We start from the raw sequence: 24,908 nt of genomic DNA, 5'->3' as shown, positions 1-24,908 counted from the left end.
CTGGCCATACAGAGGCTGTGACACCCATCATTGGAAAGTTGTGCCTACATATCCAGTCCTATGTAGATGCTGAAGAATTTTACATCATGCCACTGGACAGATGTGATGTGTTAATAGGTATTCCTTGGTTGTTTTGTGTACAGGGAATCGTGGATGCCTACAACAAAAAGATCACTGTACAAAGCAGGGGAAAGACTCACATTCTGGATGTAAAGCTTAAAGGGGAGTCTATTCCCACTGTATTAGCTTCTGCTATTACTTCTGTAATGAAAAAGCATCTTTCTGCGTACTTGGTTTTTGCACAAGAAGTGTCAGATTGTGATGCATCAAATTTATCTGTGTTAGATAAAGAAAGGTCAATGTTTTTACAACAGTATAGTGACTGTTTTTCCGATTCATTACCGTCTCAATTACCGCCAAAGAGACCCGAGGACCATGCGATAGATTTGGTGCCAGATAGTAGCCCACCAAATAAGCCTCCGTACAGGGTTAGTGCGGCTCAGCAGAAAGAGATAATGAGCCAGGTACAGGAGCTGTTACAAAAGGGGCTGATTCAGCCCAGTTCATCTCCATTCTGTTCTCCAGTGTTGTTGGGGCAGAAAAAGGATGGCTCATGGCGTATGTGCATCGACTACCGTGCACTGAACAAGAATACCATCAAGAATAGGTTCCCTATACCTAGAATTGATGATATTCTGGACAGATTAAAAGGAGCAGCTATGTTTAGCAGGATAGATCTAAAGAGTGGGTACCATCAGATCCGCATTAGATCAAAGGATGTGCACAAGACTGCTTTTAGAACGACGTTTGGCCTTTACGAATTTTTAGTGATGCCCTTTGGTCTCACAAATACTCCTGCTACGTTCAATAGGATGATGGATAGAATTTTCCGTCCACACCAGCAGTTTGTTGGTACATTCTTTGACGACATGATAGTCTACTCAAAGAATGAAGAGGAGCATAGGCATCACTTGGCCATTGTATTCAAAGAGCTACGCAGCCATAGGTTGCTCATCAATGCAAAGAAAAGTGAATTTTTTCTGGAAGAGATTCATTTTCTCGGACACATTGTCTCAAAGGATGGTGTCAGAATGGATCCTGCTAAAGTTGAAGCGATCAAGTCATGGTCAGATTTGAAGACGGTGCACGATGTCCGAAGCTTTTTGGGACTATGCTCCTATTACAGAAGGTTTATCCGAAATTTCGTTGAGATTGCTTCACCTTTACATGCTCTTCAAAAGAAGGCAGTCACCTTTAAATGGACACAGAAAGAGATTTCAGCTTTTAATCTCTTAAAGGAAAAGATGACTTCAGATCCAGTCATTGTGTTGCTAGATCTTAGGAAGTCATTTGTGGTCCAGTGTGACGCCTGTGGTAGTAGCATTGGTGCAGTGCTAATGCAAGATGGCAGGGTAGTAGCCTCTGAGAGTAGAATCTTGCAAGGGCTATGCAAGTCTATGAAAAAGAACTGCAGGCCATGATTCATGCGCTCTTAAGTTGGAAACACTACCTGCTAGGTGCAGATTTCGTTGTCCAAACGGATCATCAGACCTTGCGACACTTCTTGACACAGGCAAAGTTATCTGAGAAGCATATGTGATGGGCAAATATCTTGTCCATGTTTTTTTTTTCCGAGAAAAAGATCCTTATATTAGTTAATGAAAGCTGCCCGTAGGGCTACAACTACCCCTGCAAGAGAGGGCTACAAAAAACATGATGGGGAGACTCTCCCAATGAAAGAACAACATATATACAATGATGCTAAGTCAAGGGATGGGAGGAAGGAAGAGCCACACAGGTGGTCGGTAGTGCCATGTGAGCACACCCTGGACAATGGTGCAGAAAGGCCCACGACGCCAGAGTCGCAGGAAAGCCTCGCGGCGCTCCCGCATGCGGTCGGAGCTGCCGTGTAGTTTCTCAAGCTGTCCTCTGAGAGTATGGATCAGCTCTAGCCAAAAGTCACGAACAGTCTCTGTTGGTGGCACAGAGCGAGTCTCAAAAATGCGGAAACAACGGTCCTGCCAGATGAACCAAAGTGTCAGGCCACTGATGAGCTCCCAACACTCCTCTCTCTCACTGCACCACTCCTGTGGAGTAAGCTCTGTAGCAGGCTCGAGTGTAGGTCGCCCCGCCTGTATCACTATCATCCTGCTGGTGGAAGATAGCTCAAACTGAAGTGCCGGGCCCGTGAGAGTGGACCAAGCCGCTGCCCCCCAAGTGTACTGTCTAGCCATGGAGAGAGTAGGCATCAGCCGAAGAACTCGTACCCACACCTGCTGGGCCGAGGGACAGTCCCAAAGACAATGACGCTGACTCTCCACCAACTGGTCACAGGCTGCACATGCGGCCGAGAGACCACTATGCACAAGCCAGCTCCCTACTGCTGTAGCTCTGTGTGCAACCAGCCACTGAAACAAAGTGACGTGCCTCGGTTGTCTGGAGTCCGACAGCCTCTGCCAAAAGGCTGCCAAGAACTCGACTGTGAGGCCCTCCTCCTGCCAATGACGTGCTGCAGCGGGGCGGGCCTCTCTCTGTGTTGCAAGTATATGACGTCCAAGCCGAACAGTGTACTGAAAGAAGGGGACTCCTAGGGGGTCTGTAGAAGAGAAGGGGTCCCTCCATAGCCACTCACCAGGATCCCACTGTACTCGTGCCAGTGGACAACACTCCCAAGCCCATAGCCTCTAGTGTCCAGTCTCAAGAGCTGCTGGGTCAGGGTCTATGACGCAAGTCCTCCCACAGATGCCCACAACTCGGATCCTCTGGAAACAGCACTCTGCTACCTGCGGGGCCTCTACTGCAACTCGCTGTAATCGTCCCCCACCCTAAAGCTCGAAGAACAGGGCTGGGACAGTCTCTGAGCAGGCCCTGACTGAAATGAGAACCTCAAGTCGTGTGAAGGCTCCCATCCACCAGGGTGCTATTGGCTCGAGAGGCGTGAGCCACTCAAGTGGAACTGACTCTGAGATGTCCTGACACATGCTCTCTCATGCCCTGTAGTTGGAAACCCTGCACCTCCTCTGACAAACCTGTGAACTCTAGCCAGTCACCTAGAGAGTGCGCTGGACGTGCTGCCATGGGACCCAGGAAACATGAGGCCGACTACCAACCAAGTGGCCTCTCTGAGTGCTAACCATGGGGTTCCAGACGAGGGGCTGCCGTAGGCGCTCCTTCGTGCACATCGGCTGTCTCTGCTCCAGGCCACGCCGTAAGAGCTCCCAAGAACGAAGCAAACTCACAGCGAAGCGGGACTCCAGTCTCCTGCTCAAACCAACTCGGCGCATCTCTGTAAAGATCCATCTGGTCGAAGGTTGCCAAGGGCCTCCTGACTGAGGCACCCTGGCACGAAGCCTCTGCAGCAAGAACTCCATCCAGGGCTCCTCACCTGGAAGAAGTCCTTTGACTATGAACTTCCCAAGAAGGGCTCTGCTCTGCTGTGCTGGATCAATGATCCCAAGCCCTCCCTGAGAACAAGGAAGCGTGATGACTGACCAAGCCACCTTGGCTCGGGCCATCATGTCTTGACCAAAGGAAGTTCCTGATCAGCCTCTCTACCTGGCTGATACAAGAACTCGAGAAGATCCAACAGGAAGTGATGTACCACATAGTCGCCAACAGCACCTGGTTGGCAACTACTACTCTACCAGCCAGCGAAAGTCGTGCTGAGCTCCAATGTAACAGCTTTCTCCTGATGGACAGTAGAAGAGGAGCAATCTACTGCTCGGGAGACAAGTCCAAACCAACCTGACAACCCAAGTACCGAACTGCAATCTTTGGGGGAATCCACCTGAAACCCTCTCCTGGCATCCAATCTGGCACAGGAGCACTACCAACCGAGAAAGCGATTGTCTTTCTCCAGTTGATCAGTGCGCCCGATGCACAACAGAAGGTCTCCAAAGCCTGCTCACATCTGTGAAGATTGGCCTCCTGGCCATCTGAGTACAAGGCTGAGTCATCGGCAAACTCAGCGTCCATTAGCTCATCTCCCCGAATAGGGAGTGCTCAGCCCCGAAGACCAACCTTCTGAGACACCAAAAATCTGCTCATCGCCTCCGCATAGAACAGAAAGAGAAAGGGGGCAAGAGGACAACCCTGTCTGACCGAGCGTGTGAGCATGAAGTGCTCACCTCTCCCTCCTGCCAAAAGCACTTGACTGTGAGCCTGTCTGTACAAAGCTGACACCCCTTTGATCCAAGCATCTGAGAAGCCCATCCTGCGGAGAGTGCCCTCTAGAAAGTTCCAGTCAACTCTGTCGTATGCCTTCTCAAAGTCGAGAAGAAGAATCACAAGTTCCTCACCACGGAGCCGTGCCAGGGCAAAAGCCTCCTAGAAAGTAAAGATGTTGTCAAGGATACTGCGTTCCTTGACAAAACCTGTTTGAGTCCCATGTATAGGGCTCTCTAAAAGTGGTTGAATCCTCAAACTCAGAGCCTTGGCAAGAATTTTGTAGGCTGAGTTGAGGATGGTGATGGGACGCCACTGTCGAATCTCATCCAAGGAGCCACCCTCCTTGGGAATGAGGTAGATCAGGCCCTCACTCATGCTGTCAGGCATCACTCCTGTGTGCAAAATGTACTGAAAAGCACTACAAAGATCTGGGCCAAGCAGGTCCCAGTACTCCAAGAAAAAGCTGGGAGTCAACCCATCCTCACCTGGACAGCTACCACGAGGGAGGGCCCTAAGAGCCATGTGCAGCTCCTCAAGCTGAAGTGGTATCTCTAGCCTCTGGCGCATCTCCTCTGTCACAAGACATGGCATCTGTGCCCAAAATTGCTCCCTGCATGCATCCTGCCGCTCTGACTGAGGCTCAGCCGACAGTAACTCATGGTAAAAGTCAGTAGCAACTGCACGCATATCCTCGAGCTCACAAGCAACTGACCCATCGGGCCTCCTCAACTGAATGACCTCGGCATGCGAGTGCCGAGGTCCCACTGTCTCAAAAAAAGCACCAGTCACTCTGTCACCCACCTGAGTCCACTGAGATGCCTGTCGGTGAAAGGCAAACTCATGACGCCTCTCCTCTGTGCTAGCAAGCTCCTGTCGAGCCTGCTGTAACTGCTCCTCCAACCATGGACTGTCTGGATGTTGCTCCTGCATCCTCTGTAGTGAAGCAATGCCTCGTCTGAGACGCTGCTCCGCCTCTCTCGCTGTAGCCCGGCGAGCCAGAGACTCCTGAAGAAAAAAGTGGCTAAGCTGAGCTAGGCCTGAGGCCACTCTGTCTGCAGGCGAAACCTGGCTGTCCATGCCCTCTGTCCAAAGAGCCTCGACCCTCTCTTTGAGTGCTCAGTCCAACAAGACCCTCTCTGGGATGCGAAGCATCGTGCTCCCACTCCTCTGCCTATCTGCCACTGTGAGGATCACTAGTGCATGGTTCGAGAAGGATGTCCCTGCCAGGATGCCCATTGATCCCCCCAAGTCACTGAAGTGGTCACTAGTGTAGAAGCGATCTATCCGCGATAGATTCACTCCTCCCACTCTGCGGTCCGATCTAGAGAAGGCAAGACTTTCTGGGGGCCTCACAAAACCAGAGTGCTATCCGAGACCCTCAAAGTCATACACAACCTCTCCTAAGATTCCAACTCGACTCCATGCACAGTAGCATGGGTGCCACCAATCTTGTCAGAAGGGTCCTCCAACATGTTGAAGTCCCCTCCTATACACCAATGATTGGCTTGCGGCAAAGACTCAACAATCTGTGACCAAAACTCTGCATGAGCACTCGCCACATTGGGCGCATAGATGTTCAGGAAGCCCACAAGGCCACCCTGAATCTGCATAGTAATCCACTAAGCCCTGCCTGGCACAATAATCCCTCTGCCCACAATGGCCTGCTGCAATGAGTTTGCAATAGTCATACATACCCCACCCTGGATGCCTCCAGGTCCAAAAGCTGCTGACCAAAAGGTATCATATCGTCCACGCAAAATCTGACCACATCGCCGAATGCGGCTCTCACACAGATGGTGCTCTTGAAGCATAAGGAGATCAATCTCTCCTCCCACAAGGTAACGCTGAAGCTCCCGACGCAATCGGCCCCGCTGTCGCTGAAACTGGGGCCCACCTAGTCCCTGCACGTTCCATGAGACGATCCTCAGGGGGAGCGAGAGAGAACAGATGCTGCCGCAGCAGCAAGACGGGCTATCTTCGAGGCTGGCTTGGATGGGGAGTAATTCGCATCCGAGCGTCCTCTAGATAGGCGTGACTGCAGTGAGTGCCTAGCCCAAGCCCAAGCAGAGCGAGCTGTGCGTAAAGCAACCTCCTCTGTCTAGGAGTCCTCATGAATGTATACATAGCAAGGCAAACACTTCGTATCAGCAAAGAAGTACACCACAATGTGCCTACATCCTGCTGAGTCTGGGGGTGTCACCGCAAACTTGGCCAATGGCCACAAAGTCTGCAGCATATCTATAACTCCAAGTTCTCCCATGTGGTGAGAGAACTCTAGGACCTGTGTATGCAACCATCCCACCATTGAGTCGAGGGACCACTCTGTCTCGGCCCTACCACAGAGGGGGAAGGAGAAACCAACTGCTGAGTCCAAGGCCTTTGTCCCCCTAGCTGCGAGGAACAAAACATGGACCCTGCAGCAGGCTGCCTCATGGTCTGCTGCGGAATCGTCGAGAAAACGAGTGAACCCGTAGTCGAAGTCCCAACTGCGTCGGATGTCAATGCTCGTCAGCCCACGAGGGATAGCTGCAAGGGAAGATGTTTGAATCTACAAAGGGGGTTGCAAGAAGGGCTGACCCTCTCTCGCTAGGCGACTTGTGGCAAAGGCGCTGCCAAGAGATCTCCTAGCCGCCGGAGAGGGACCTGTCTCCTGAGTCGACTGTGAAGCTGGAGCAGGAGGGGGGGGAGAAGGAGCTGGGGGGAGCGGAGGAGAAGAGGGGCGGGATGGGGCGACAGAGGTAGAGGGGCGAGGTGGAGAGGCGACAGGAGCAGAAGGCGGGGAAGATGAGGAAGAGGGGGGGAACTCTGGGGGAGGAGCGGCTGTCGAGGGTGAAGCGGAGGTGGGGGCTGGCGCAGGGATCTCTTCCTGCTCAAGAGGACCAAAGAGGTTCCTCGTGGGAACCCACTGCTGTTGGATAGACACCTGAGGGCCACTCTGAGTGCCAGGCTGATGTTGTGGCCCCTGGCGTCATTGGCCACGGGCCTGTTGCCACCCCTCCTCCGCTGGAGCCCCAGGCTCGGAGGGTGGCCCTACATGTGTACGCTGTGCCGCTGGCTGTGGCTGCGGGCAGGTCGCGGCCTCCTCCGTGGACAGGCCTTCGCTAGATGGCCCATCTGTCGGCAAATGAAGCATTGGTTCGGGAGGCCCGAGTACTCCACACTCTGTCTAAACCAACCCCCACTCACTTGAGGCAGAAGGATAACCTTCGGGAGCGTGTGGGTATCTCTGACCAAAACTCGAACTGAGGGGATGCCTGCCGCCTTGGCAGCTACTGATGCTGCCGTACGAGGTGTCTCCAGGACAGTCCCAATGGCGGAGCCAATCCTAGAAAGAAGTGGAAAGTACTCCCTCCGTAAAAATGGAAAGCAGACTGAGATGGGGATGTCTGCCTCCTCTACTAGAACATCCGAAGCCGGGTCAAAACCATGTCGCCACTGTCGAAAGTGGGCACGTGATGCTCGGATGGCCAGTGGACTCATAGCTATGACCTTGGACGCCATCTCGGAGGTCTCAAAATCGATCTGATAGTAACCCCGTCCGAGAATCTCGACATCCAAGATCTTACCCACCTCTGCAAGAAGGCGGGCCTGGAGAAGGTCTCGCAGCTCTCCTCTGCTAGGTCGGGTGCCGAGAATCTTGCAGATGATCGAAGTCGCCTGCAATCGCTCTACCTCTGCGGCAAGGCTCGCTTGCGGCGAGAGAGCAAGTGGAATGGTGGGCTCAGCGGGGTTGGGCGAGGGGGCTTCTGACGAGTCCCTCTGTGGCGAAGCTGGAGCCTCCATCTGTGTCTACTGCTGTGGCGTGAGAAGAGGGCGACGAGAGGATGCTGCACTGAGACGCACTAAGCACTGCCCCAATGACTGATGCAGTGCTAGAGGGGCCAAATTGCAAGGAGCTCACTAGGCGGAGAAAAATACCACAACGGGGAACGGGCAGGGGGGGGGGGAGGGCTAAAGCGTTAGCGCTGACAGCAGCATGAGGGAACGGCGGGGGCGGCAACGGCGGGCGGACAGGGTAGGCAATGGCGGGCAGGAGGCAGCGCGGGGTAGGGCGGCGGGTGGGTGGACAGCGAGCAGTGCTGGGGGGGGGGGGGAGCGATGGCACAGCGAGGGGGGCAGCAGCAGCGAGCGCAGGTTCTGCTTCGTTCACGGTCGAGGAGCTTACTATCTTGTCGATGTTCCATTTTCAGATTGTGCAGGTGGAAGGCGTGGCTGATGCCTTGTCAAGGAAGCCACAAATTTCAGCTGTGTCAATTCCTTATCATCATGAGCTTGATGATATGAGGGAACAATATGCAAATGATGAAGATTTTGCAAGGGTCTTCGAGCAGCTAATGGCTGGACAACGTCATGAACACTATCTTCTCAAAGATGGGTTCATGATGATGCATGGCAGATTGTGTGTCACAAAGCTATTGCTACGCAAAGTTATGGAAGAGAGTCATGTCCCACCGTATGCAAGGCATCGTGGTATCGATGCTACAGTTAAAGCGGTTGAGACATTCTTCTACTGGCCTACATTGAGAAGAGATGTCGATGCCTTTGTGCGAGAATGCCTAATATGCCAGAAGGTCAAGTTTGACAGGCAAAAGGCACCAGGGTTATTGCAACCACTACCTATTCCAGATAAACCATGGGAAAGTATTGCTATGGATTTTATCTTTGATCTTCCGAGAACGCAGACAGGAAACGATGGTATTTGGACCATCATTTGCAGATTCAGCAAGCATGCTCATTTTATTCCTGTCAGGAAGAAGATAAAGCCAGATCAGATGGCACGCTTGTTTATGAGCAATATTTTCAAGTATCATGGCATGCCATAGTCGATTGTTAGCGATCGTGATCCACGCATGACAAGTTTGTTCTGGAGAGGCTTGTTTGAGAATATGGGCACAACACTCAAATTCTCTTCATCATTTCATCCTCAAACAGATGGGCAATCAGAAGAGGCAAATTCTACTGTCCTAGATCTGTTGAAGTGCTATGTGTCAGAGCATAAAGGAAAGTGGGAGCAGTATTTGCCATTGGTGGAGTATGTATACAATAACACATGGCATTCATCAACTGGCAAGGCACCTTTTGAGATAGTTGAAGGTGGCAAGAAAGTTCCTCCCATACTGCATACAAAGGACAAGATATTTGAAGCAGATAAGTATCTTCAGGACATGGATGAAATGTACAAGAAGGTCAAAGTGGCCTTAGAAAAGACTCAGGCAAAGCAAAAGAAAGCAGCTGATCGTCACCGTCGTGAAGTGGTATTTTCACTTGGTGATTGGGTGCTTCTGCGCTTTGAAAAGGCAAGGTTTAAGAAGATGAAGGGCAAGGAAAGACTGTTTCCAAAGCTCAGCATGCGTTACTATGGGCCTTTTCAAGTATGCGACATAATCAATGATATTGCATATAGGCTGAAATTGCCTGAGAGTTGGAAGATTCACAATGCGTTTCATGTGAGTCTTCTCAAACCGTATGTGGGTGATGTGCCAGAAGATATGCCAGCTGAAGATCAGCCGGAAGACGAGGAACTTGACGAGATCCTTGTCCCGGAACAGATTTTGGCACATAAAGAAAGAAAAGTGAAAGGCAAGGTTGCTAGGCGTTACTTGGTAAAGTTCAGAAACTATCCACCAATGGATGCTAAGTGGATGGAAGAAGGTGAACTTGCAGAGTCACCAACTGTGTTATCACTTTACCTTGAAGCCTTCGATTTGCAACCTACCTTGACCCCTTGAGTTTTAAAGCTACATGGATTGTCAGTGTGACAATGGCTTGTGAAAGAAATGATGTACATGGTATTTAAAGTGAGCTCAAATCAAGTACATGTTACATGAATGTTAGAGCTGTACAGATTGTCAGTTTGGCAATTGCTCTTATGGAAAGTCCAAAAGTTTGGTTAGTGCTATAGAAGTGAGTATTTCTTGTCAGTTTGTCAAGGATACAGTAATTGCTTCTATTAAAGGGTACATGTGTAACTGCATTCTTAAACTGTCGGTTTGGGTATGCTCGAAAGTGTTACTGGATTCAACGTGTACTAAAAGACAGTGGCAAAATGCGTAGCTACCATTTTGTCACTGGAAAGTTAATGACTCAAAGCAATGGCAGAGTGCGAAGCTACCACTATGTCATTGGGACAGGGTTCACACGCAGGCAATACATGTGTCGACGAGATGTTGAATACACTAGGGTTGACAATGAGCATGTATGTGTGGTACATGTGTCGATAGGTGTTGAATACACCCGAGTGTTGACTGTGAGCATGTACGACATAGATGCAAATGAGGACGTTTGAGATTTCAAGAGGGGGGTATGTCACTAGCGTGTGACTACTATCTATCCTTTTTGTTGATTTCTTTCTTATTATTTATTCATTTTCACTTTTTGGAAACACCCCTCAGGAAATCTAACTGCCCTGCATTGCATAGCTAGTGTGGAACTGTTCTGAGGGAGTCCAGGCCTGAGGGCAAGAGAGCACCTAGGTTGGACAAGGACTATGGTTAGCCAAAGTGGGGTCATTGACTAGCCAAAGTGGAATCCTTTGCTACAGACGCTACATTTCAGTTATGCGTGTGGCTGCAGTGTACAAAGGGGGTCAGATGACCTAAAAAGATACAATGGCAGCATCTCCTAAAATTTAGGGAACTGCTATTTTGGGACTTGAAAATGTGTTCGCGTCATTACCTCCAGAATGACAAGGGGAACATTTTATTACTCTGCCGTGAAGGCAACTGGGCAACCGGTCGGGAGATTTTTAGGCAGCAACCCCGAAACGGGAAATGGCCTGTAAATGTGCCAAGTGGCACATTTCTGTGCACTTTCCTCATGCAGAAAGAAGTGGCGTTGATTTTAGAGAAGGGAGGCTCATTTTCAAGTTTTTGTCACAGGTTGAGAGCTTCAATGGAGTGCTTGCTTACCTCTTATGTACAATGCGGTGCCAGGAGTGATGCCCTGCACGCTACGCATTGCCCTCTCTCTCCCCTATGGCAGTATGTTATGCCCCTCTAGTGGGCTTTTCAATTGACCAATGTATAGTTGTGTGGGTTCATGCGCGATTGCCGAGGCAAGAGCCTCTTGCACAGGTACTGGATTAGCTAGCGGCTAATCCCCCGCAGGTACAGGTGATTTGGAGAGGTTTCACGTGTGAAATCTCGTCCGATTCAAAGGGCAAGTAGCCCTACAGGTCCGGGAGCTCGAGGACTTGCTACGGATACGACCGGCACGCAAAACAGAGCCCGAAACAGTGAATTACAGCCTGCTGTGTATTTTTGCAGGTTTAGGGTTTTGGCCCTAAACGGACCCTAATACCCCCAGGAGGTTCGGGGACGCAAGGGGACCGTTGTACAGGTGATCAGGCGCGTTTTCGGGGCAGAAAACAGAGAATTCAGCGTGCTGCAGATTCTCGCCAGGTTTTGCAAAGTGTCCGTATGCGTCGGGAAAGTCATCCGATGCGTGGGAATATTGACTGTGAAGGGTCCTAGTACAGTTATGTTGTCGAAATCGGGCTTGAACAGTTGAAATTCAGCCAATGTAACAAACTTGGACACTCCAAGTCAAGAATCAACCGCGACAGCACCAAATTCACAGATCACAATAGATTTGCACTGGCCCGGCGGAGTTCCGTGCCTAGAGATATTGGCCCCAAAGACTGGCACCCCTTTCGGTATTTCTTTTTGTATTAATCAATCATCAAAGTACAAGAGAGCAGTTAGGGTTTCAATCTCAGACTCTGCGTCCAGATGCTCTGAGAAGTGAGGCCCTCACCACTAATTTAAAGGTTACAAGGGATGCCCAAAAGCAGAGCCCCAAAAGCTTTTAAAATCAAAAGCATCAGTTCTCTCTCTCTCTTAGAGAGTCTTTTCTCTTTTTTTTATAAAAAAAAAGCAAAAGCAAAATTCGCGTCGCTCATCATTTTCCAAAAAAAAAATAAAAATAAAAATAATAATCCGCCTCCGCGATTTCCGGAATTTAGGGTTTTTGGCAAAAATTAGGGTTTGCAGGAATTTTAGGGTTTCTGGCAGAAATTAGGGTTTTTGTTATCTGCCACGTCATCACTTTGTGACATACCCCCCTCTTGAAAGCATTGTAATCGACCGCGATTACGCCTGCAAAACCGACAAAAGCCATAAACCGTCTTAGCAGACACTGACTGTTAGTACCTACGTACTAGGAACGCACATCTAGCACATGTACAAAATCGACAGTCACATCACAGGACATCACCAGACATCACAGGACATCACATGACATTCAATATTCATTCGGATCTTAGACCATGATTTATCGGCAATGTAGCTAGCAATCACATCTAGGTCCAATCGGGACCTCATCGATGTCCGATTGACTAACCCCTATTGCAACCATGTCTATTCCAGATCAATCAGACCAAAATGCTGCAGTCATTTCGGCTATCAGTTCCTGCACTCACAAGAAGTCAAGAACAAATCAGTATCATAATCAGGAATTTCATTTCATAAAGTCATCCAGCAGAATACTGTCAGCTCTCAGTATCCCTGAAGCTCAAAGAGACATCAGTGACTTTAGTATCAAAATCGAGGCATCTGTTGACAAAGGAGTGGAGTGACTCCCCTTTTGTGCATCCCACTGCACCAGATCTCCGGCCAAGCTGAATTCTGGGTTCCGTTTGGAGTAGACTATGCTAAACCAAAACATCGAGGTAAAGTTTCACAATCCGAGGAGTATCTGCTAGGTCCTCCTCCTCCATCCACTTCGCATCAAATGCAGGAAAGTTCTTGAACTTAACCAAGAACCGCCTTCGGACTTTACCTTTCTTCGTATCATTATGTGCCAAAATCTGTTCAGGAACAAGGATCTCCTCGTTTTCTTCCACTTTGGGTTGCTCATCAGGCTTCCCATCATCAGGCACATCACCCTTAACAGGTTTCAAGAGACTCACATGCAATGCATTATGAATCCTCCAAGTATCTGGCAGTTCCAATCGGAAGGAGACATCATTTATCTTGTCAGTGATCTGGAAAGGTCCGTAGTATCACATACTAAGCTTTGGAAAAAGCCTCTCCTTTCCCTTTTTCTTTCTTAGGCGTGCCTTCTCAAAAGTAAGAGCACCCAATCATCCTCCTTCAGTTTCCAGTCGCGACGATGGCGATCCGCTGCCTTTTTCTGTCGTTCTTGAGACTTCTGTAAAGTCTTGCGAATCTTGGCAAAAGCCGTATCCAAATCTCGCGAATATTCATCCGCTTCAAATTTCTAATCTTTCGTGCTCAGGAAGGATGGAACCTTCGCAGCAGTTTCAACAATCTCACATGGCGTCTTCCCCGTCGAAGAGTGTATCGTGTTATTGTAGGCAAATTCCACCAAAGGTAAGTTCTTTTCCCATTGAGTCTGCTGATCCGAGATACAAGACTTCAATAAATCTAAAATCATTGAATTGGCAATCTCAAATTGCCCGTCAGTCTGCAAGTGGAACGATGACAAGAACTACAACCGCGTGCCAATGTTCTCCCAAATTGCCTTCCAAAACAAACTCATAAATCTGGGGTCTCTGTCGGAGACAATCGTCTCAGGCGTGCCATGTAATCGGAAAATCATCGTGATCATTCTATATTCTCGGGAGATTAAAAAAAATGAAATCCATTTCAATATTTTCCCAGGGGCGGGTGGGTATGGGTAAAGGCTGTAACAATCCCTGTGCCTTATGCCTGTCAAACTTGACCTTCTGGCATACCAAGCAACTGCGCACAAACTCTTCCACATCCTTCTTCAGTCTCCGCCAAAAGAAATCTCTCTCTACCCCTTTCATGGTGGTAGCAATGCCGCGGTGACCCGTAAAAGGTGGACAGTGGCAATCAGTCATAACCTTTTCCCTCAACGGCTGTGTAACTCACAACATAGTCTTTTTCATCAAGTAGCCTTTCCGAAGGGTGTATCCAGCTACTGTCTCCCCATCCCGTATCCGTGTGAAAATATCTGCAAAACCTGTATCTGTGGCATACTGATCGACCATATCCTCGCAGCTCCTATGATGTATCGCGGAAATAGCCAGAACCAACGGTTTCCGAGACAAAGCATCTGCCACCACATTCTTCTGTCCCTGCACATGGACAATCTGGAAGTGGAACTGTGACAAGATGTTCACCTACCGCATCTGCTTTTCCGAAAGCTGCTTCTGTGACAAGAAGTAGCGCAAACTCTGATGGTTTGTAAAGACAGTAAAATCCGCTCCGAGTAGGTAATGCCGCCACTGAGTAAGAGCGTGGATAACCTCCAAAAGCTCTTTCCCATAGATCTGTGCTGTCATCTCCGGCCTAGAGAACAAACGGCCCTCGTAAGCTATGACATGGCCTTCTTGCATCAAGACCGCACCCAGACTACGACCACAAGCATCACAAAATACTTCAAATGACTTCTGCGAGTCCGGCAAAGTCAAAATAGGTCCCGTAGTCAATTTCTCTTTCAATGTCTGAAAGGCAGTCACCTCTGTGGGTCCCCACGAAAAAGGTACTCCTTTCTGTGTCAAGGTATGCAAAGGGGAAGCAACCTCTGCAAATTTTCGTATGAACCGCCTGTAGTACGAACACAGTCCCAAGAAGCTTCTAACTTCATGGACATTCCTCAAATCGGGCCAATCACGGATAGTCTCTATCTTGGCCGGGTTCATTTGCACTCCTGCTGCTGACACAATGTGTCCCAAAAAGTGTATCTCTAGTAGGAAAAATTCACTTTTCTTTGCATTAATCACTAACATGTGATCTCGTAATGCCTGAAAGACTTGAAGCAGATGATCTCTGTGTTCTGCCTCATTCTTGGAGAAAACAATGATGTCGTCAAAGAAAGTGCCAACAAATAGTCTGTACTCTCGAAAAATCCTGTCTATCATTCGGTTAAATGTCGCAGGAGCATTGGTTAAGGCAAAAAGCATCACCAAAAACTCAAATAACCCAAAAGTCGTCCGAAAAGCTGTCTTGTAGACATCTCCTGGTGCTATCCTGATCTGATGATATCCACTCTTCAAGTCAATCCTGCTAAAGCACGAGGATCCCTGTAACCTGTCGAGTATATCATCGATCCTAGGAATCGGAAATCTGTTCTTGATGGTGATTTCGTTGAGAGTGCTATAATCGATGCACATTCTCCAAGATCCGTCTTTCTTCAAAACCAACAACACTGGAGAGCAATACGGTGAAGTACTAGGCTGGACAAGACCCTTTTCCAAGAGGTCTTTCACTGAGTTCATAATCTTTTCATTTTGTACTCGGCTCACACGATAAGGTGGCCGATTCGGTGGCGTGCTTCCAGATATTAGATCAATGGTATGATCTTCAGGCCCTCTCAAAAGCAATCGGCATGAGCGTGGAGAAAAAAAATCTTGGCGTTCTTTTCTTCAGGTCAAAACATATTCAACCTTTATCCATCGTTCAGTTCTCCCAAAAGAATGAGTAAGAAAACTGAAGTTCATCAAGTAGAATCTCTAAACCCTTCATTTATCAAAGTCGCTTTCTCGGCCCGGTAGTCAACCACGGCGTAGTTCTTGTGGTACCAAGGGATCCCGAGTAGAACGTCACTCACGTGCCCTGAACACCCCTGTCGTTGCAAACGAAGTTTGCCAATGCTCGGTGTAATGGAAACATCCCATCCGGGTGCCAGTCGAACTACCTTCGCCTGTGGCGTCAGTCTGTCGGGCGTAGTTCCAAATCGAGCCGCCAATTCCAAGTGAAAAGAAGTTGGCCTTGGCTCCTTCAAAAGAGCTTCCTGATCCTTCGCTTTGCCCCGAAAGCGGCAAAGTTTGTACTTTCATTCATTAGATTCGGTGCAGGTCCCACGCCATGTGGTACCAGTTCTGCTTTTCTATCTGCCTTTTCTGCCACATTCCTCAGCTGCTCTCGAACTCTCAGACCTGTCGTCGTTTTTATCATGCTGTTCTTTCTGTGCCGTATCAGAATTGCTTTTGCTTTTGCTTTTTTTTATTAAAAAAAGAGAAAAGACTCTCTAAGAGAGAGAGAGAGATGATGCTTTTGATTTTAAAAGCTTTTGGGGCTCTGCTTTTGGGCATCCCTTGTAACCTTTAAATTAGTGGTGAGGGCCTCACTTCTCAGAGCATCTGGACGCAGAGTCTGAGAGTGAAACCCTAACCGCTCTCTTGTACTTTGATGATTGATTAATACAAAAAGAAATACCGAAAGGGGCGCCAGTCTTTGGGGCCAATATCTCTAGGCACGGAACTCCGTCGGGCCAGTGCAAATCTATTGTGATCTGTGAATTGTTTTGAAGTGGTTATTTGGTGCTGTCGCGGTTGATTCTTGACTTGGAGTGTCCAAGTCTGTTACAGCCAAGGTTGTGCGGGGCAGCTTGTAGGGAACCACAGCTTTTAATTTTCTCTGTTAAAGATAAAGAAATACCGAAAGGGGCGCCTAATTTAGGGGCCAGTCTGGTGACGGTCTTCGCATATAGGTGCAATCTAGCAACCTGTATCCCTTTCCCCTTTGTTGTGTCTTGAAAGTACAGGTAAAGTGGGCGACAAATTAAATGGGTGAAAGCAAATAAGGTTTAAGTCTAAGGTCTACCGCCCTTTTTGGATTAAACAGGCCGGTTTCACGGGGAGCAAGCCCGACAAGTTGCCGAAGTGGCTATTGTAGACTGTGCGAGATTCAGCAACCTCAGATTTTTTACCCTATTGGTGTGAAGCCGGTACCACACGACACTCCGATTGAGGTGGATGAACCATTACTGTAGGTGAACTATGCATCTATGGCTACAGTGATCAAGGACATAGTTCCTCTTAAAGTTGAGGAGGCACTCTCACAACCAAAGTGGAAGTTGGCCATGCAAAAAGAGTTTGATTCTATCAAGAAGAACAACACATGGGTGTTGGTTCCGCGGCCTGCCAAGCGGAAAGTGATTGGGGTCATAGGACCAAGTACAAAGCTGATGGTTCTCTAAACAAGCACAAGGCGAGACTTGTTGCCAAAGGCTTTTCCCAGAAACCGTGTGTAGGCTATGAAGAGACCTTTGCACCAACCTCTCGTATGGCGACCATTCGGATTGTTTTTCCCTTGCTGCCCTTTTCGGATGGCCGGTTTTTCAAATGGATGTGGTTTCGGCATTCCTCAATGGTGATTTATGTGGAACAACCTCCAGGGTTCGAGGATCCGGACTCTGCAGACATGGTTTGTAGGTTGCTCAAGGCCCTCTATGGCCTAAAGCAATCCCCCAGAAGATTGATTCCTTTTTCCTATGACACTCCTTTCAAAGATCTTCTGCTGATCCAAACTTGCACATTTATCGTGAGGGAGGATTAGTGACACTTATTATCCTCTACGTCGATGATCTTGTGATTACAGGTAGTCATGTTGAGCACATCCACAGAATTATGGCAACCTTGGCAGAGGAGTTTGAGATGACAAATCTTGGCTTGCTTCATCATTTTCTTGGATTGGAGGTTTGGCAGACAGAGAGGGGCATCTTCCTCTCTCAGGAGCGGTATATCCAGTAATTGTTGGAAGCATTTGGTATGACTGAGTGCAAATTTGTCTCTACTCCCACGGATCCCAATCAGAATTTGTCATAGTTAGATCTTCCTCTTTTAGCAGATGCAACAGAGTATTGGAAACTGGTTGGTCTCTCATTTGGGTACTCAACACCCAATTTGATGCCTGTTTCCTGGTGGGTCTTCTCAGTTCCTTTATGCAGAACCTGCCAAGTTACATATGCAGTAGTGTCTTCGGACCCTACGGTATTTGAAGGCGACCAAGTCATTAGGCATTCAATATGCAGCTAGAGGATCCGATTCTCAGGTCATTACAAGGATGGAGTGATTTAGATTGGGGAGGTGATGCAAACGGACAACGGTCGACCACAGGTTTTACCATTTCTTTTGGCTCAGGAGCAGTTTCATGGAGCAGCAAGAAACAACCAACAATTGCCTTGTCTTCCACAGAGGCAAAGTATCCTATTGTTTGTAGTGCTACATGTGAGTTAGTGTGGTCATTTTGCTGTCAGGTGGTAGCTGCAGTATCTCCCAGGAGCAGATTAGGGAGCGAGGGCTGTTTTGTGGCTGTGCCTGGCCAAAACACAACCATAGGAACCTACTCCAAAAGTGTTGAAGAAGATCCTATGGTTGTGCAAACACTTCTCCCTGAATAAATAGCTGGAAATGAATAGCTCCCCCTCCGGATCCAACAACCACATGCTTGCTCCCCTTGCAAGAAGGCACGACAACATGACTCCATATGAGAAGAAACCAAAGCAATCCAGCATTGCTACACATCTTGAAACCTCCATCGGGTTCCCCCTAGTGAAAAGAGGTCGTGGTAAACAAGGGTAAAGACGGGGATGTCATAGACGAGGATCCATAGCCTCCGCATACCTAGATCAGCCACAAACCAGAGAAAAAACAGCGAGCTTCTTCTCTCTCAATCAAGTCCAAAATGGCACCGGATCCGAGCATCCAAGGTGGTCGTGTCACCTAGGGCTTTGATACCGTGGCAGCGGAAGATAACATGAAGAAAAGAACTGGCTCGTGATCTTGTGGACAGATCTGGACTCCAATCTAGAACATGTGGAATGCCACATACATGAACAAGGCACTTGTGGAGAAGAGAGATCACTGAGGTAGAAAGAGACAGGACATGAGAGAGAGAGAGAGAGAGAGAGAGAGAGAGAGAGAGAGAGATCTGTGAAAGGCTCTCCATGCTGATAATAAGCTGCTCATACAAGTGACCAAGGGTGGTCTGGCATAGAACTGACATGCCCAATGGATAGACCCGAGGTAGTAGGTACACACAATTGCAACTGCTACTGACATTGTGCTCTTGCACATGCGACCACTGACACGTCTCCATGGGCTACCCTAGCCTCTTGGGAAAGTGAGGCTTTGGCAGGATCTCTCCTGGCAAGAAGGCTGATCTGGAGGAAGGAGAAATAGGATCAAGACTGCCCTATGGTGTGGCTGCCCTTTGGAGAACATGGATCTCCTCCTGTTGTATGCTGCACGAAGATGGAGATGCTCTGCATGTGCTAGATCATGGCGCCTCCTAGGATATGCCCTGAGAGAGTAAAACACAAGGGTGATTACTTGCTGCTCATCAGATCTTCTGGTGTTCTGCCCTCGTGCTGGTGACTGCAACTGATGGGATGCAAAAACGCTAGGAGGGGCTGCTGAAAAGCGCTAGCAGAAGTGCCCTCCCATTGCTCATTTGAACACCCTAGGGCTGCCCCCAACGGGCATCTACACTACAGGCCTGTGCGCACTGTCCTCCCAAGTTCCCCTGACCCCACATATATACACCCAAAAGGGCTGCTCGGCCAGATCTATGGCAGCCCAACGACATAAAAAAAAGGGAAAATAGGGGAGAGAGAGCATCAAAGGCGTATGGGCTATAGGAAAAATATTGGCAAGGTGGGAAAAATACTCCCAGCTTGCAAGAGCCTAATGGCCGTGGAACCAAGCCAGAAATTGAGGGCTAAACATATCCCAACATGAGAAAACCTCCTCACACTGGCTGGGCATAGTCACAAAACAACCCTCGCTCCCTGACACCTGTCCCTAGGAGAAACTTTGACTGATTGGATGAATCTAGAGAGATGCCTGAACTCTAACACCCTCTTAGGACTCCTTAGAGGTATAGCTACAATGGTAAATCCGAAAGACGAAGCAACCACCTAAGTGGCTGAAAAAAACATTCGCCAAGATACTAATTGCATTGTGGGCTAGAGCACACCATCCAAAGCCACAAGATGAGGTCAAGGAAACCAAGGACTAGAAAACACCGTGCATGGAATCCGGCTGAATCTGGTAGTCGACTAAAGATAATAACCTAGAAGCCCCTTGTCACGAGGCTGTGGCAACCACTAACCTTAGTTGTTGGTTTCTTTCCATTGATTTTTATTTAATTTTTGGGACCCTCTTTTTGAAGTCACAAATGGCCGGACATTGTGTGGCTAGTGTGTGACGGCCGATGGCCGAGAATTTCACACACACTCGAGAAGGTCAGTTCGCCACGAGATGGTCGGGCTAGTCCGCATTGGAATCCGAGCAAAAGGGTGTCTAGGCTCAGTTTAAATTCATTTAGGCCCTGTAATGGAATTAGCCTTTTAACTTGATTTGGAGCGGAAAGAGAATAACATATTGAGCATTTCCTTGAGCATTCTTTTGTGTGTAAATTTATAATGAGAAAGAAAGTGCTTGGATGGAGAGAGCAACACTAACACATTACTTCATTAACATGGCATGATCAATACTTGTAAAAGAGAGTGAGAGTTTAGAGAAATTGACACCAATAGACGATTGGATTAGTTGGAGTCGGTTTCCCCTCCAATAGGCATTTGTATTATAGATTCTTCCATGACGGAAGACTTGTTTACAATACAACTGTTTGTGTTCCTTGAGACCTTCTTGATGAGATGAAGATGGTAAGCTTCATTCACCAAGTATAACAATAATAAACATGATTAGCATGAACTTGAAAAATGCCCAGCCTCAATCCCAAGACCTCAAACACCATGAAAGGTGAGGAGAGCTGGCAGGGAGTGAGGAAGAAGAGAGAAGTAGAAGTAGCTCTACGAGAAAGCAATAACCCCTTGCACATAATCATTCATAGCTCTTGTAGCATAGCTTAGCATAGTGTTAATGGAGATTAGAGAGATTGATAAGCAAGCATAAGCATTCTCTTGTGTGGATTTGCATCCATAGCCAAGAGCTTGTGGTAGTAGGCACTCAACTTCTCAAGCTTGGAGAAGGAGATGGAATCCTTGCTTCACAAGAGTGTGAAGGGAAGAATGAGGGAGAGAGAGCTCGTGGGAGGCTCAAATGAGAGAGAGAGAGAGAGAGAGAGAGAGAGAGAGAGAGAGCTAGCTAGGTCGACCCCCTTTCCTAAGCTTCCTTTGAAGCTCATTGGGCCATGTAGCCCTCTAGCCAATGAGAGCTTGGCTCGCTTTGGGGCAAGGTGTGTAGCCTCTTGACAAGTGTCCTTCTTTCCCCTTGTGAGGCTAAGCTAGCACTCCCCTTGCTTAAACACAGCCCCTACTTGCTTGAGTAGTGTGTCTCTACACTTGACATGTATCCCCTTTCCTCCCATGAGATTATGGGTCATTGATGAGGTGCTCACTTACTATCCACCTCCCTCCTTCGTAGGGCTCGCCCCCTCATTAGTAGCAAGTACTTTGAACTTGGTAAGCAGGGAGGCCCCTGCTTAAGCAAGCTGCCTCCTTGCCTGCTTGGACCTTAGTAACTAAAGAGTAAAAATTAAAGACTATGTCTTAAGGCTTTTAACACTTACCTTTGGAGGCTTTAATGAAGACAACCCTAAGGTATTTTGCTCCATTGGTTACCCTTGCTCTTTGATAGACCTTTTCTCATTTGGGCCCCTTTATCATTGGCCCTTTGTTGAAATAGATCTATAAGCACATCTATATCTTAACCCTTGTTCCCGTTTATTCTCCCACATTAAGTGATTAGTTTAATATGAGAAAATCATTTGGGTTGGTTAGATATTAGATTTTATGACATTACCTCTCTCTTGAAATCATAGTCATCCTCGACCATGAGGTAGAAGAGATAAAGTCGTAGTCATTAGTCAATTTTACTTAGTAGGTAGAGGATCCCTTTTTACTCTACGACATCTTTCCAAGATGGATGACTAATCCAGTTGGTGCTTGGGAGACATAGCTGCCACAAGCATGTCTACTCTTTAGTCCATTTCATTCTCCCAAAGTAGAGTGACAAATTCTACCTCGTGTTTGAGAGACGTCGTCCTCATAAACATGATTCTAAGCATGCATACTATTTAAATGTGTGCACAATAAAAAGAGAATTAGTCTTATAAAACAAAAACATGAGTCATTTAAAAGAAATTTGTACATTTGCTTACTCTAATGTAGCATTGTAAGCATTGACAAGGTTCATACTATCCTTAAGCTGTATTCCTTGCATCCATCTAGCATCTTTAAAAGGATAATTTTTGAATTTAATAAGATACCGTCGGATAATCTTACCATCTCTTAGTACCTTGTCTTCATGCCGAAGGATAGCTTCGGGTTGTAGCACTTCTTCTTGGTCTTCAACTTCGGGTGGATCTTCAATAATTGGTTCACTTGGTGGCTCTCCTTTGTAGGGCTTAAGTAGGCTCACATGAAAAGCATTGTGTATGAGCCAATGGTTGGGCAATTTGAGTTGGTAAGCTGTCTCATTGATAGGCTTCAAGATTTGGAAAGGACCATAGTATCTTTTTGCTAACTTAGCATAATACTTTTGATGGCCCGTAGGATTTTTGCCCGTCGTTTGCCTTAATTGAGCCTTAGGAAACTTGAGTAAGACCCAATCATTTTCTTTGAATGTTAAGGCCCTTCTGTGTTTATCAGCAACAGCTTTTTGCCTTTATTGAGAGATGGATATAGCCTCCTTAATCTTTTGAAAAGATTCTTGTAGGTCACGGCTATACTCATCGGCGGCGAAGATCTTCCCATGTACTTTGAGTAGCAAGGGACTTTTAGGTCTTCCCTCAATGATCTCAAAAGGTGCCTTTCCCGTAGAAGTATGTATAGTATTATTGTAAGCTACTCTACAAGTGGTAAGTACTTTTCCCATTGTGAGCATTGATCTACTTCTGTAACATAAGTCTTTAGTAGATCGAGTATCGTAAGATTGGCTATCTCACTTTGGCTATCCGTTTGTGGGTGATAAGCCGAAGGAAAGTTGAATCTTGTTCCTAGATTTTCAAAGAGACCTTTCCAGAAATTACTGGTCATTCTAGGATCTCTATCTGACACGATTGATGTGGGTAATCCATGGTGCTTGAAAATCTGAGATATGAAGAGAGTTGCCATTTGATGTGCCTTAATAGTCTTTTTGACAGGAATAAAGTGTGCTTGTTTGCTAAACCTGTTGACTATTGTCCATATTCCCGTATTCCCATGTTTAGACTTGGGTAATCCAAAGATGAAATCCATGGATATACTCTCCCATGGTGAATTTGGGATAGGCAATGGCTGGAGTAATCCAGGTTGCTTCCCGCTATCATATTTGGTCTTTTGGCATACTACACATTTTGAAACATACTCTTGTATGTCCACTTTCTTGGTAGGCCAATAGAAGTATGTCTCTACTCCTCGGAGAGTAGGTTGAATACCTCTATGCCCCGCATATGGAGGAGCATGGCATTCATACATAACTTTCTCACAAAGGGAATGGGTAACACATAGCCTATTGCCGTGGAGAAGATAACCATCCTGCAAGGTGAATGGTTCCTCTTTCTTCCCCAAAGCAAGGGCTGATATTATGTCTCTAAAATCAAGGTCAGTAGCATACTCATCTATCATAGAAGATAGGTCATTGTGAGTAGCAATAGACACTGCATTAACTTTTGGTCGTCGTGAAAGTGCATCAGCCACTTGATTGTGCTTACCAGCAATGTGAGCAATATGAAAGTTAAATTGCGAAAGAAAATTTGCCAACCTCATTTGTTTGTCGGAGAGCTTGGTTTGCGTCATGAAATACTTGAGACTTTGGTGGTCGGTTTGCAGAATAAATGGAGTCCCCAATAGGTAGTGCTGCCATGTGTCTAGGGCATGTAGAACAACTAAATTCTCTTTCTCATAAATGCCCAAGACTCGTTCATCAGTATTGAGTCGTCGGCTCTCATATGCTATGGCATGTACTTCTTGAAGCAAAACTGCTCCAAGGCAATCACCACAAGCATCACATTAGACCTCAAATGGTTTTGAGAGATCCGGAAGCATGAGGACTGGTTGGGAGGTAAGCTTCTCCTTGAGCTTATCAAAAGCATTTTGCTCTTTCGCACTCCATACATACTTAACGTTCTTCTTAGTTAAGTCATGTAGTGGTCCTGCTATTTGAGAGAACTTTGCTATGAAACGTCTATAGTATGCACACATACCAATAAAGCTTCTTAGCTCATGTAGATTCTTTGGGTTAGGCCATGCTTTTATTACCTCTAACTTTGATGGATCCATACAAATACCATCTTGAGAGATAATATGACCTAGGTATTGAATCTCTTGAAGGAAAAATTTGCTTTTCTTTTGGTTGACGAAAAGCTTATTCTCCCTCAATGCTTGGAAAACCACTTGGAGATGCTGCTTATGTTCCTACAAAGACTTGGAGTAGATGATGATATCATCAAAGAACACTCCAGTGAATTTGCGGTATGGTCTAAAAATTTTCTCCATTAGACGATTGAATGTAGCCGGTGCATTAGTCAAAACAAAAGGCATGACTAGGTATTCATAAAGACCAAACGTTGTGCGAAACGCGGTCTTTAAGATGTCTTCATCCACTATCCTTATTTGATGATAGCCACTCTTAAGGTCAATCCTACTGAAGTAGGGAGAGCCTTGTAGCTTATCAAACAGGTCTTCTATTCGAGGCACGGGAAATCTGTTTTTGATAGTGATATGGTCTAATGCTCGATAGTCCACACACATGCGGTATGTACCATCTTTCCTTTGCACTAAAAGGACTGGAGAACAAAAGGGAGAGGAACCAGGTCTCACCATCCCTTTGTCTACCAGTTCTTGTACTTGCCTCATGATCTCCTCTTGTTGAGCTTGTGAGACTCGATAAGGAGGCTTGTTAGGTGGTGACCTTCCAGGATGGAGCTCAATACGATGGTCATCATCCCCTCGTTTTGGAGGTAAGTCCATAGGGATATCATCGATGAACACATCTTGGAATCCTTTTAGAAAATTAGACAAGTCTAACTCTTCTCGATTCCTACCATTTACATTTGATGAAACATTAGGATCTTTTGGAGACT

The 24,908-nt window shown here is 47.2% G+C and overlaps 1 protein-coding gene across 1 annotated transcript in view; it reads left to right on the top strand.

The window, feature by feature from the left end:
* Positions 1-24,908, top strand: part of LOC147417612 (uncharacterized) — a 90,690-nt gene that overhangs the window by 41,682 nt on the left and 24,100 nt on the right. The window lies entirely within an intron of this gene.

The sequence above is a fragment of the Adiantum capillus-veneris genome, chromosome 30 (genome assembly GCF_014529385.1).
Source record: "Adiantum capillus-veneris isolate H3 chromosome 30, ASM1452938v2, whole genome shotgun sequence".
Taxonomy (NCBI): Eukaryota; Viridiplantae; Streptophyta; class Polypodiopsida; order Polypodiales; family Pteridaceae; genus Adiantum; species Adiantum capillus-veneris.
Note: the sequence above shows the minus strand (reverse complement) of the source record. Positions and strands in the feature narration are given on the sequence as shown.